Source organism: Pelodiscus sinensis, chromosome 1, assembly GCF_049634645.1.
Source record: "Pelodiscus sinensis isolate JC-2024 chromosome 1, ASM4963464v1, whole genome shotgun sequence".
Taxonomy (NCBI): Eukaryota; Metazoa; Chordata; order Testudines; family Trionychidae; genus Pelodiscus; species Pelodiscus sinensis.
Window position 1 is genome coordinate 176057196 of NC_134711.1, and position 13130 is coordinate 176070325.

Sequence of the window (13130 nt, forward strand, 5' to 3'; positions counted from 1 at the left end):
TATTATTGATTATGGAGCAAAAAATGTGCCTTTGGTTATATCCTGCCTCAGTTCCATGACCATCTGAATTTTCTACAAACCAGAAGATTATCCTTTGGTTTCATAGCAGTGGTTCTGGACTTTTTCATTGTCTGTAAGCAGATAGGTTTCATGGATGTGCTAGCCCACTCCTGAGGAGATCACCCAACCTAGATTTCATCTGAAGAAGTGGGTTGTACCCTCAAAAGCTTATGTTACCATCTACATGTTTTGTTAGTCTCTAAGGTGCTGCTAGATAATTCATTGTGTGTTAAGTTTTTCCAGTCTTGGTGAGAGCATCTACATAGACAATGCCTGATCCCACACAGCAGAAAATAAGTAAATGTTCATGCTTTGCATAATTCACATTTTCCCAGGCTTCTGCATCCTGAGAACTTTGGAAAATGTAGTTATTTCATTTAGCTGCCTCATTAGGAGCTGAAATCATTTGCAAATCAGGTCGCAAAGGTATGTCCACACCTCAGCTGTGAGTGTGTGCTCTAACCTAGGCAGATAAGCATGATCAAACTAAGACGCTAGAAATAGCAGTGTGGATATCATGGCACAAGTAGTGGCATGGTCTAGTCACTTGAGTGCAAACTTGTCCTATGCCCCGAGTCTGTACTCGGGAGGCTAGCCCATCTTGCTACAACCTCTTGAAGTACACTTGCTTGATCAAAACCACAGCATGTCAGCTACCCAGGCTTAGAGGCATGCTTTCATGTGCAGTGTAGCCATACTCAAAAGGATGCAGTGATGACACTTTTGCGTTAAAATTATTCATATGATTTCTTTAGTTTCTTCCAGATGTAATAGTGTCTCCTTAATCTCAGAAGACAAACTTTGTCTAGTTAAATGGTTTATTTATGTTCTTTTCAATAAGTATTTTTAATATTTTACTTCATTTTATTTTATGCCATGCCATACAGACTTAGTTTCATTTGTACAGCGTTCAGCACAATAGATCAGAGACAAACCCCTTTTCCTTGTTAATAACTATGAGCTGGAATGTGTAGCTCATGCTCATGTGGAATGGGTCTTCTGTCATATGAACCTGTGTTGTACCAAATAAAAGCAAGCAGGATCTTATGAGGGGGATAAGGCAAAAAGCCACATTTATTGTAAAGATAATAATAAAAAATAAAGAAAAGATAGAAGCAAACAACGTTGTTTAACTACTTATTCCTATCACTACTTAACCCTTATACACTTGTGTGTATATATATATATATATATATATATATATATAACCATTCATTCATACATCCATTCATTCAAGTTCTGTGTATAGTTACCAGCCTGGAAGTTGCTTGTGACAGAATACTGGCCAGGTATTCTGTACACAAGTGATGGTAGTGGGGAGCGAAGTCCTGATCAGGTGCACATCTGAAGCTCCTGGTAGGCTGGCAGCAGAACCTTGGACTCTGATTCCATAGTTTTTTAGTCCAGTTCTTATAGGAATTTCTTCCTATGCCAGTCTATGGAAATTGCTGTATCATGCTGATGTCTCCAGGGTGGCTGCCAGGTGCTCATCAGTGATCTCATCGGGTGGACCTCCAGTTTCTCCACTTGACACCTTTTGGTTGCACTGGCACCTGACGCCTTCTTCAGCCCTTTGTTGCTGTATTCTCAGGCTGGCACCTCTTAGAACCATTCACTCATCATCCAAGCACTCTCTCATACATTCATACAGTATTTTGTATAATAATAAAAGTTGTAGTTACAGAAAGTTTCTGGGTGGTATTGCTTAAAACATTCTCTGAGTGCTGAGTAAAGTTACAATGTTTTAAAGAGAACAGGCGTGAATTAAGTAACAATGGCCTTAGTCAATTACAGGGCTTGGCTCCCATAGCAGAGTTAGTGGCTTGACAATGCATTGTTACAATGTATCTCTGCAATGTCAATTTCAAGCAGCCCCTTGCACAAGCTTGAGTATGCCCTGGAGCGCGGGGGGGGGGGGGGGGGCTGTTTCTGGCTACATAGGATTATATTCTTAACAGTTAGGATTATATTTTTAACAGTTCTAAGTTACATGACCTAATATATTATATTCTAAAGGGACAATAATAATAATAAATCTAAACATTTAACAATCTTAACAAATAATAATAATAAGAAGAAGAAGAATTAATAATAAATCTAAACACTAAGTTGTGGGGAACAAATTATGGGGAGTCACTTCCATTTGGAGGAATCATTTTCAATACATTAATATGTTATCCCTACATACTCCCCCTTTTGACACTACGATATCTGGTATACTCGTAGTGTCACTTTGTATTTAATCTGTTTAAGAGAAGGTATCGTGAGGCAACATGTGTTTGTGATTGTAATGTAACAAATATTCTCTTTATCCAGGTTAGGTGACTTCGCCCAGAGTGAGAGAAAAAATAGTGATTTTATCCAGGGCAGCTTGGGCAACAGTTTGAAACCCAATTAACAGTGCATGAATTTATGTGCTCTCATCCCATATAGTGTAGGCATCCTTGCATTTAGCCCTGAAAACAAAATTGGTGGTGTGCCTCAGTTTCCCTTTTCACATCACACACCAATTTTGGAATTCCCCTTTCTCAGGTGAGAAGCTTCAACACTAATTACAAGTACTAACAGTAAAATACCAATGTTACAAGGCTTTTGAACATACAATGTGCTCTTGGGTACATTTTTTTAACCATTTCCAGGGTTTTGGTACAAAATCTTGCACATTGAACATTGTTACATTCTTAGTAACTGCAGTACAGTGGTTATGAAAGTTAGCATAAGTAGCAGGAACAAATCCATCCCAAGTGTACGCTGACAATTTTGGGTTTTTAGGTTGAAAAATCTGCAGCCTTCCTTGGCCACATAGGTCTTGCCCCATTGCCCTGTGGTTTTAAATGCAAAACTCCCTCTTCCAAAGACAAAAGGCCTGGCTGGGTGTGCCTCCCCTGGGAACACTCCTGTCCCAAACACACTGACTTCCCAGCAAGCTGGTCATACCCAGTCACTTGGTTGCCAGACTGCTCCAATTCCCTGACTGATTCTGCCTCTTCTGAAACAACTCTCAGTCCCTCTGAGATCTCTCCACAGCCATCCACACTGGGTTTCTCTAAATGCAGTTAAAATGTTTAATGCTTATTGAACCTTTCCTGCCTAGTGCAGATTATCTTTAACACAGTATACTAGCTAGTCAGACAGACAGACATGAGACAAACACAAAACATAAAACAATCTTTGTTGCAACAATACATCCATGGTGTTGTAGGGTATTTAGCTGGTACCAGCTTGTCCTGATTTTCTGAAAGACAAAACAAGAACATACTTCTACCCCTTTGGGGGTGGCATTATTATTTACATACTTTCTCTTTTTATTTTACAAATATGCTTTCATGTTTCTTTGCTTACAATTACTCCTATAGGTAAATATTTTTGTTTTGTAGGCAAAACAGGTTTCAATGATTTTTACCCCTTCTTGTGGGTGAATTACCCCACTGTGTAATTATTAAATTTAGGAGGTGTACTTTAGTTTTTTTCTTATACAGCAGACTAAGTTAGTAAGTTTCTGCTGTGTTAGGTTTATGAATAGAGAGTAGCCAGGAAGCATTGTTACTATAATGCTGGGAGGGTTTTAAGTGTGAGATGTGTTTCCAATGATTATTTTAACATTTTAAAGGTTTTTCTTTTTTTTTAAAGAAAATCATGTACATATTACAGGGTTACTTATGAACATTAGCATTAAACAACAAGTAGCCCTGTGGATCTTACCAATAGGTGTTTAAGTATCCTGTGATAGCATGCCTTTCATTTAGACAACTTAGCTTTGAGACCAGTGTGTTTAAAACCATCTTGAAATTTTTCCATATGCAGACCCCTTTTTGTTCTGGTCTCAGGTAGTTTGCTAATCAAACTATTTATTTACCTGCAAACATTTTTTTTTTTTTTTTTTTTTTTTTTGTGTGTGCTGCCAGCTAGGGCATTTGCACCACAGACACTTTCTGGCTTGCTTTTAGATTAAAAGCTGTTTGTAGCTTTGTTTTAAAAAGGGACACAATAACTTTTGCCAGAGATTTACAGTTTTGAGTTTTTACTTTAAGTCCTGCTCTCTCTTACAGCAACCTGAAAAGGAAATTACATCCTGTTGTGGCTCCTGGAGCCCTCCCAGGATTTTAATTTGTTTGCAGTTTTTACCTCCTTCTACAATATACATTGCATGTTACAGGAAAATGTGCATTCTTTGTTTATAATGTTATATAGCCATATTAATTTTTGCATTGGGTGTAACTATTTCTTTTATGCTCACTGAGTTTTAACAAACCAATTTATTTTAAGCATACAAAACAGTTTACTAACCTACAAAACAGGAGTTCTGGATCTTAAAAACCTTACCTACTATTTACACTATATTTACACACAGATACATGCATATATTCTCTGAATATTTCTAACACTATTTTTACATACCTGTACAAAGATTACATTCACTTTTATTCATTTGGGGGTAGTTAAGTTCCCAATAGTACCCTTTTGAAGTTTTTTAGTGAAATTTGCCTGGATTATTTACAGACACTCTTTTGGAAAAGGGGCCCCTTTTTCCTTCAGAATGGCTGCAAAGAAACCAAGAATTCTTTTCCTATAACATTTTAGCATTTTTACAACTGCTCAATTTCCTCCAGACTCTGTAGAGTTAACTTTTCTGTGTGTTTTTTTTTTAAACACTTTCTTATTTCTTAAAATGAAAACTGGCCTTGCTTTAGATATTACTTCTTGTAAGTATTATTTTAAGAATTTAGATTTACAGTACCTATACTTACTGCTTTTTCTTAGTTTTACCACAAAGCCTTCAATCTATCTTTTGCCTGCCTGCTTGTCTGGGCCTGATCCTGTTTTTTCTTGCTGAATGGCCCTTTTCCATGGACACAGGCTTTGTCCCATTACCAGGTTAGCAAGGAGGGTGGCCTTGTTCACTAAACCCCACACCTCCTGGTTCTTTTCCTTAAGCATATCCCTGAAAACTTTGAGAGTGCTACTTTAACTTTCAGTACTCATCCTTAAGGGAATCTAACTGTGTTTGGGTACTGAGGGACAGACATTTCCAACTTTTTGCTTTTGCAGCAGAGGCTTTTACATTTTGCAGTTTCCTATTTGAATTTTTATAATTAGTTAATTTGAGGAACACCTCATTACAGGTTTCATAGGAGCCAAACTGAATTTGTGTTTTCTTTTTCCTTTTTCTTTTGGGTTTAGCTTTTCCTGCAGAGAGAGATTTTTTTTTTCTTCTTTGCAGGTAGCTAAGTGGAGGTAACTGTTATTACATGCCTCCCATAATAGCCAAATTGCTGCTGTATCTCCTTTGGCAGCATTAGAAGGTTTGTACATGAGGATATACTGTGCCAATCTATCCTCTAGATCCAAAATATTACAAACATCTTTAAGGGCTTGTTCAGTCCAAGGACTTGTGCCCATATCTTTGAAGGATTTGTTTAAAGGGTGTTATTTCTTTATAAAAGGTGAGGTTTGAGCTCCTTCAAACTCTATTCCTCCCTCTGAGACTGCTTTCCCTGGACTTTTCTTAAACATCTTTAATACTTGTGTAGTTTCCTTTATCACCCCTGAACCCTTGCAGCGAGTGACACAGCCTAGACTATTAATTAATAATCGTAGCTTCTTTTTACAGCCTAAATTATTTTAATAATTGTAGCTTCTAGTTACACAGCCTAGATTATTCCAATGAATAATCGTAGCTTCGTACACAGCCTAGATTATTCCAATAATAGTCGTAGCTTCTATTTACAGCCTAAATTATTTCAATAATTGTAGCTTCTAGTTACACAGCCTAGATTATTCCAATGAATAATCGTAGCTTCTTACACAGCCTAGATTATTTCAATGAATAACCATAGCTTCTATTTACAGCCTAAATTATTTCAATAATTGTAGCTTCTTTTTACTATGAGCTCTTTTGTGAAGCCTCTACCCTCTGGAGGTCAGCAGGCTTTGGTTAACCAAAATAAAAAGAAAAAAAAAAAGAAAAAAAAAATAGAACTGCTCTTTGTAGAGTCAGCTGTGTGCACACTAATGTTCACAATACCTGAGGCTTTTTACCAATATTCCCCCTTTCGCATTCTCCACCAAAATGTTGTACCAAATAAAAGCAAGCAGGATCTTATGAGGGGGATAAGGCAAAAAGCCACATTTATTGTAAAGATAATAATAAAAAATAAAGAAAAGATAGAAGCAAACAACGTTGTTTAACTACTTATTCCTATCACTACTTAACCCTTATACACTTGTGTGTATATATATATATATATATATATATATATATATATATATATATATATATATATATATATATATATATATATATATATATATAACCATTCATTCATACATCCATTCATTCAAGTTCTGTGTATAGTTACCAGCCTGGAAGTTGCTTGTGACAGAATACTGGCCAGGTATTCTGTACACAAGTGATGGTAGTGGGGAGCGAAGTCCTGATCAGGTGCACATCTGAAGCTCCTGGTAGGCTGGCAGCAGAACCTTGGACTCTGATTCCATAGTTTTTTAGTCCAGTTCTTATAGGAATTTCTTCCTATGCCAGTCTATGGAAATTGCTGTATCATGCTGATGTCTCCAGGGTGGCTGCCAGGTGCTCATCAGTGATCTCATCGGGTGGACCTCCAGTTTCTCCACTTGACACCTTTTGGTTGCACTGGCACCTGACGCCTTCTTCAGCCCTTTGTTGCTGTATTCTCAGGCTGGCACCTCTTAGAACCATTCACTCATCATCCAAGCACTCTCTCATACATTCATACAGTATTTTGTATAATAATAAAAGTTGTAGTTACAGAAAGTTTCTGGGTGGTATTGCTTAAAACATTCTCTGAGTGCTGAGTAAAGTTACAATGTTTTAAAGAGAACAGGCGTGAATTAAGTAACAATGGCCTTAGTCAATTACAGGGCTTGGCTCCCATAGCAGAGTTAGTGGCTTGACAATGCATTGTTACAATGTATCTCTGCAATGTCAATTTCAAGCAGCCCCTTGCACAAGCTTGAGTATGCCCTGGAGCGCGGGGGGGGGGGCTGTTTCTGGCTACATAGGATTATATTCTTAACAGTTAGGATTATATTTTTAACAGTTCTAAGTTACATGACCTAATATATTATATTCTAAAGGGACAATAATAATAATAAATCTAAACATTTAACAATCTTAACAAATAATAATAATAATAATAAGAAGAATTAATAATAAATCTAAACACTAAGTTGTGGGGAACAAATTATGGGGAGTCACTTCCATTTGGAGGAATCATTTTCAATACATTAATATGTTATCCCTACACCTGAATGTTTGTTATTACTCTGGACAAACTGTCAGATGTGTATTAACTGGGGAATGAAGTATATTTATTCCCATTTCGGCAAATTAGATTTGTTCAAATACAGTTTTCATATGATCAAATTGAAAATACATTACACTAAATGTCACTTATTGGGCTTGCCTGTGTGAGGAGTGGGGAGGAGAAGACAAACATTAGTTTGCTGTAACTTGGCTCAGCCTGGTATGAAAATGTTGGTGTATACATTGGTGGGTCCTGCACTTTCAGGTAGATTGCTTGCCTCAGAGATCTCACAGCAGCCCTCAATTTAGACACCACACCTAGGCCACCATTCAGTTACTCAAAATGGCAGATAGCAGCATGATGCAGCTGTAGCCTGTACACTACTTCCCATCCCCTCCTAGCATGTTCAGTTAGAGAAAACATTCATTTGTTTAAAATCCACATATTGTATTGATTTAATGGCTCCAAGAAAAGGAGGTAGGTTAGTGTCATCCGTTTACATTGCATAGGCAAGGTCATTGCATGCCCATAAAGGTGCTAAGGCTGCAGCTCTCTGCTGAAGTGTATATACACCTTGTAACAAGCATTCATATGGGGAAAGAAGTTTACCTTAGGGGTATGATAGCTTTATAGCTCTTAATGGGTATTCACAGACTTACATAGAGACAGACTGGGAATTGGCTTCAGTCAAGCAGAGAATCCAGTCTGTTTTTTTTCTCTAAAATTTCAGCGTGTCTGCAGGGGAGATAAAGCAGAATTTAAGACCGATAAGATGCTTTCATTTGCTCGGGATATTCTCTGGATAACTGAATGGTCATTGCCTCCAGTATAGCTTGCAATTCTTTTCTACTCCTTCAGTTCTTACAGGGTTGTGTGCTGGGGAACCATGTTGGTGAATAGCTTAAAACATATCTTGTTGGTCTCCCTTAGCCTTTTTGAATCATATTCTCCTGCCTCAATTTAATGTCATTGAGAGTCAGGACAGCCTAAAGGGAATATAGAGGAAATTACTATTCTGCTCCCCCCGTATGTGTGCCACTCTTCCATTTGACCTCACATAAGCCCCACAATGAGAGGAAAAAAAACCTGCAAAGCCAAACTGGGAATATTATTCCTAGCTCAGCCACCCATACACCCAACTTCCAAGGCACAAATACAAACCCAAACATCATATATTGCCCACCCCAAAATCCTAACCTAGCCTTTCTCATATATACCCCCAATCTCTGGGGTCCCTCTAAGTGTGAGAAGAACCTCAGGGAGATCTCACTGTGGACTCCTTTCTCCCCCAAATTGAAAATAATCAAGAGGTGGAGGTTGTATTTCAGGTTGGAGAAGGGGAAAAAGTGAGGCAGTTCTTCAGAGGCAGTGTTGCCATGGTAATAGATGCTGTAGAGAAAGACAGGAACATGCAGAGATGACTCTGGAGGCAGAATGTTCTTCAGAGCATACAGCTACTGGATGCACAGGCAATCCTGTGCCTTTAACTAGGACCGAGCCATGTTGTCAAGCCCCTCGATAATATAAGGTACTAGAACTACCAGCATGTATTTTCTGCTTTACCTCCACTGCTGTGCTTCAGAGGCCATTCCCCTCCCTGCAATTGTTCTCACAGCTCAAGGCAGTCAGAACAATTGCAACTATAATCCCAGCTCTTTCAAGCCATTTTATGCCCTGATAACTCTGAGACCTGACACTCAGCTCTCAAGGGCCTAAGAACAAGACAAGACAGAGGCTTAGATCTTTTCTGGCTTATGAATTTGAACTTCTTTTCTCCCATTGTTTGCTGCCCTCCTCTGTGCTGTGTCACTTCAAAGCTGTATTTCTCTGTAATTTTAATGAAATGTATGTTTCTGGTTGTTACACAATTATTACTGAATTATTTTATCAGTTTTTATCAAATAGCATTGTATTTTATTCAGAAAATATGGAAGTTTTGCATAAATTATAGGATTTTTATAAAAGGACAAAGGATAAAAATAAGGATGGCCATAATGTCCACTTCCAGCATGCACATGAGACAGTATTGCCTTAAATACATTCCTCCCATCACCTCCAAGATATCAGCTGGATGTACAGCCCTGTTTCAGCCCTGAAATTGAAAGGCTGAGCCATAGGAATCCCTGTCAGTATAGTGGTGGATGCTTTGCTGGTTGCTCCAACTTCTGAACACCCATTGTTAAGGATTTCTCCCTTACTCTCATTATACTATGCAAAATGCAACATGCCACTATCCTGGACAAGTTTTTCCCCTCTCCTCTAGCAGCTTTCCACTTACTCCATAGATAGTGCCACTTTCCTTTCAGACAGCCAATTGCACGCACACCACAGTTGTTCTGCAGCTACTGAGACAATTGGTCTGTGAATGGCTTCATTAACCAGGGAAGCAGAATGTAATCTGAGTCTCCCAGGATAACCAGAGCAATCTTCATACCATGAATGTCCACAGGGATCTTGGGGGCAAATTTCTTTATTCATTAAGGTCATTAGAGCTGTTTTTTGAAAGGTTCTAGTACTGTGAACCTTTCCAAACGACCATACATCTATGTTTGTAAACCTATCATGGTGACGAGTCAGCCCTTGGAGCACCATGGCAAAATAACCCCTTTCTGTTTATAAACTCTGAACCCTGACTATGAGAGGAGTCAAACTGTAGACCCATGGGTCCCCAATTCAGTTTGCATCCTCAGTGGTGCAAAGTCATCCATAATCTCTTGAGCATTAGCAAGTTTTATTAACCTTGTGCAAAAGTACACTGTGCATCACACATCTTTGTGACCGTGGCCCAGCAAACCTGGGGAGGAAGTTTCACAACCGCGGTGATAAAGCCAAGCCCACCAGAGTTGGAAAAAATCTCTCAATAAAAGGTGTTATGTCACCCATTTTTGTCTCTAATATCCTAGGATTGACTTGGTTACAAAAACACTGCACACAGTAATGGTTCCAACAGTCAAACTCCATGTGCTGAATTAGTTGACTATGAGCTGTAATCTGTAGTGAGAAAAATCCCAGAATGTACATTGCTCAGCAGCAAAGCAAAAGGACTAGGGGATACTCTCCCAAAATGTCATGTCCTTAGTGTGCTCCAAGCCCCTGTTAGGAGTACACAATGATGCAAATTGAAAGGTAAATAGTCATCCCATGAACATGTTCTTAGAATGCCCTTTGTAGATTACTGGCTAGTGCATGTCAACTCAGTGCAAATGAAATACCTTGTATAGACAAATCCATTATTAGCATTGCCTCGTATATTTAAATGTTATCCAGTAGATAATATTGACTATATGCCTAAAGAAGATCGTAGACCCTGACTTTAAGGGAGGCCTCCTCTTCATTATAGAGGTTAGCTTTCTGATAAAAGAAGGTAAAGGGCCCAGGGACAGGGAGGAGGAAGGAAAAAACAATGCAATGCCCTTTGCAACTGGCAGATGCACACACCATCAGAAAACACAATCTCTTCATTTCACAGACCAATGCTTAAACCCTTACTACTGTCCTACATTTAAACAAAAATTGTTCAAGCTTTAAAAAAGAACAATATATGTATTTTGGTAGTGCAGAAGAGCCATCTGAGAACTGAACCCCTTTGCGCTAGGTCCTGTGAAAGCACAGAAAAGGCAGTTCTTGCCATGAAGAACTGGCAGCTTAATAGTTTGAGGGGTAGCCAAGTTAGTCTGTAACAGAAAACACTTGAAAAACAACAAATGGACTAGTAGCACCTTAAAGACCAACAAAACATGTAGATGGTTTCATGAGCTTTCTTGGGCGCAACCCACTTCTTCAGATAACTGGAATATTAGAAGTCCAGATCCAAGAATAATACAATTTATTATTATTATTATCTGGGATTCTAATACTCCAGTCATCTGAAGGAAGTGGGTTGCGCCCAAGAAAGCTCATGAAACCATCTACATGTTTTGTTGGTTAAAGTGCTACTAGTCCATTTGTTGTTTTTTGAAGTTTTGACAGCTTAACGTATCACAGCAAGCGGTATAACAACCATTCTGATGGTCCTGTTCTTGATAGGTTAGAATTATTTGGTTCTGATAAAACAATAAATCCTGTGAGCCAAGGAAAAGGTTGACAACTTTGAATTACAAACTCTTTGGTGATTTCTGACTGATGTTTGATCTTCTGGGTAAGAACCTTTCCTTAACTACGTAGTGTTTTGGCTGCTCCTGGCAACTACTCAAAGGTGTCCACCCAATTCGTTGTTTTTTCCAAATATGTATGTAATTAATGCATATTAAGTTTATGAGATTTTACTGTATGTTTGTTACTGAAGTATGCTGTAAGTTTGGGTATGTCTACACTGCAAAGTTAATTCGAAATAACAGCCGTTATTTTGAATTAACTTTAATAGCGTCTATACATGCAAACCTCTATTTTGAAATTAATTCTAATTTGAAGCTCTTGGGAAATCTCAGTTTAGTGTATAAAAGCTATTGAGTGTCCTCTCCACATGCAGGGAGGAATGGATTAGATAAAAAAACTGGTTAGGCTTCTGAACAAGACACGGTATATTAAGAGGTTGCAAGACTGGAGGATTTGCTGATGCCTTTCTCTGTGTAATTTGTGACTGGCCCAGGGTTCATTCATACAGTCTAGGTGGATGTTGGTTTCCACATGCACATCGCAGTTTCCAGAGAGGTTTTTCTGCAGGTCATTAGCATAGCATTGCAAGAGAAAGCCCAGGTATGAATGTTAAGGGGGGCACAGTGGTATCCTAGTTCCATTTGCACCCCAGGGATCCTCTCACAATGGGTTTAGTATCATCCTCTGAAAATGGGCAGACTTAAGCTCATTCTAATGTTCTCAACAAAGAGGTTCCACAGAGGAGGATTACTCAGAGAATATCCCTACCACTTTAACATTTCATTCTTGTTCAGAACAATTGAATATTAAAAGTAGTTAGATAATGATTTTAATCACCCCCCTTGATACTCATTAAAAGTTTAGGGTGGATTTTATAAGAACTTTTGGTTTGTAAGTATTTTAGGCCACTGTTGTAGTTCTGTAAAGAGGACCACTTTCATTTATATTATGTGAGTTATAATTCTATGAATTCAGATGTGGTTGGTGTTTTTCCTTATGTTTATATAGAAATAGAACAGTGATAGCATAATTTTTTGATTGACTTTTATTGATGGCACTAATTGCCAGATACAGCTCTCTTATGTGTGAATTACTCTTCCAAGGCTGTTTTTAGGCTTATACTTTCATTATTTTTTGTTAACAACAGTACAGATAGTGCTGTGCAAGGAGTTTTTCCAAGTGTTATAAAATGTAACATATTCATGGAAGAAAGGATTTTTGTCATTGACAATAATGTTGATAGTAATTCTCGCTCTACGCTATGAAAAAGAACCTTCAGGTTGCCTATGTCATTTGACTCAGACTTCCCAGGCTCAGTTTCAAGGGCAGTTTAAGTGCAGCATAGGTGTTCAGACTCATCCTGTAGCTGAAGATCTTGACCCTGAGAGGGGGAGGATCCAAGAGTTTGGCTGTAGCGCTAGCCCAAATGCCCTTGCCACAGTGTAACAGTTCCTGAGCCTGAGGCCTGCAAGCCCAAATCTGATGGCATGGACCAGCCATGGATGATTAGACATATCCTCAGACTCTCATGATAGTGGTGTGCTAAGGAGCTTATGAGGTAAATCCTTTAGTCTAATTGGCTGTCTTTAGCATTCACTATATACAGGCATACTGACCATAGTTTTAAAAGAGTTCAGATACTTTCACATACCTGTGAAACAAAGAATTAATTGTGTATTTTAAGACTAA

At 38.4% G+C, this 13130-nt stretch overlaps 1 protein-coding gene across 2 annotated transcripts in view; it reads left to right on the top strand.

Annotated features, from left to right (window-relative positions):
• The window catches only part of NCAM2 (neural cell adhesion molecule 2), a 547839-nt gene that overhangs the window by 277378 nt on the left and 257331 nt on the right, over positions 1-13130 (top strand). The window lies entirely within an intron of this gene.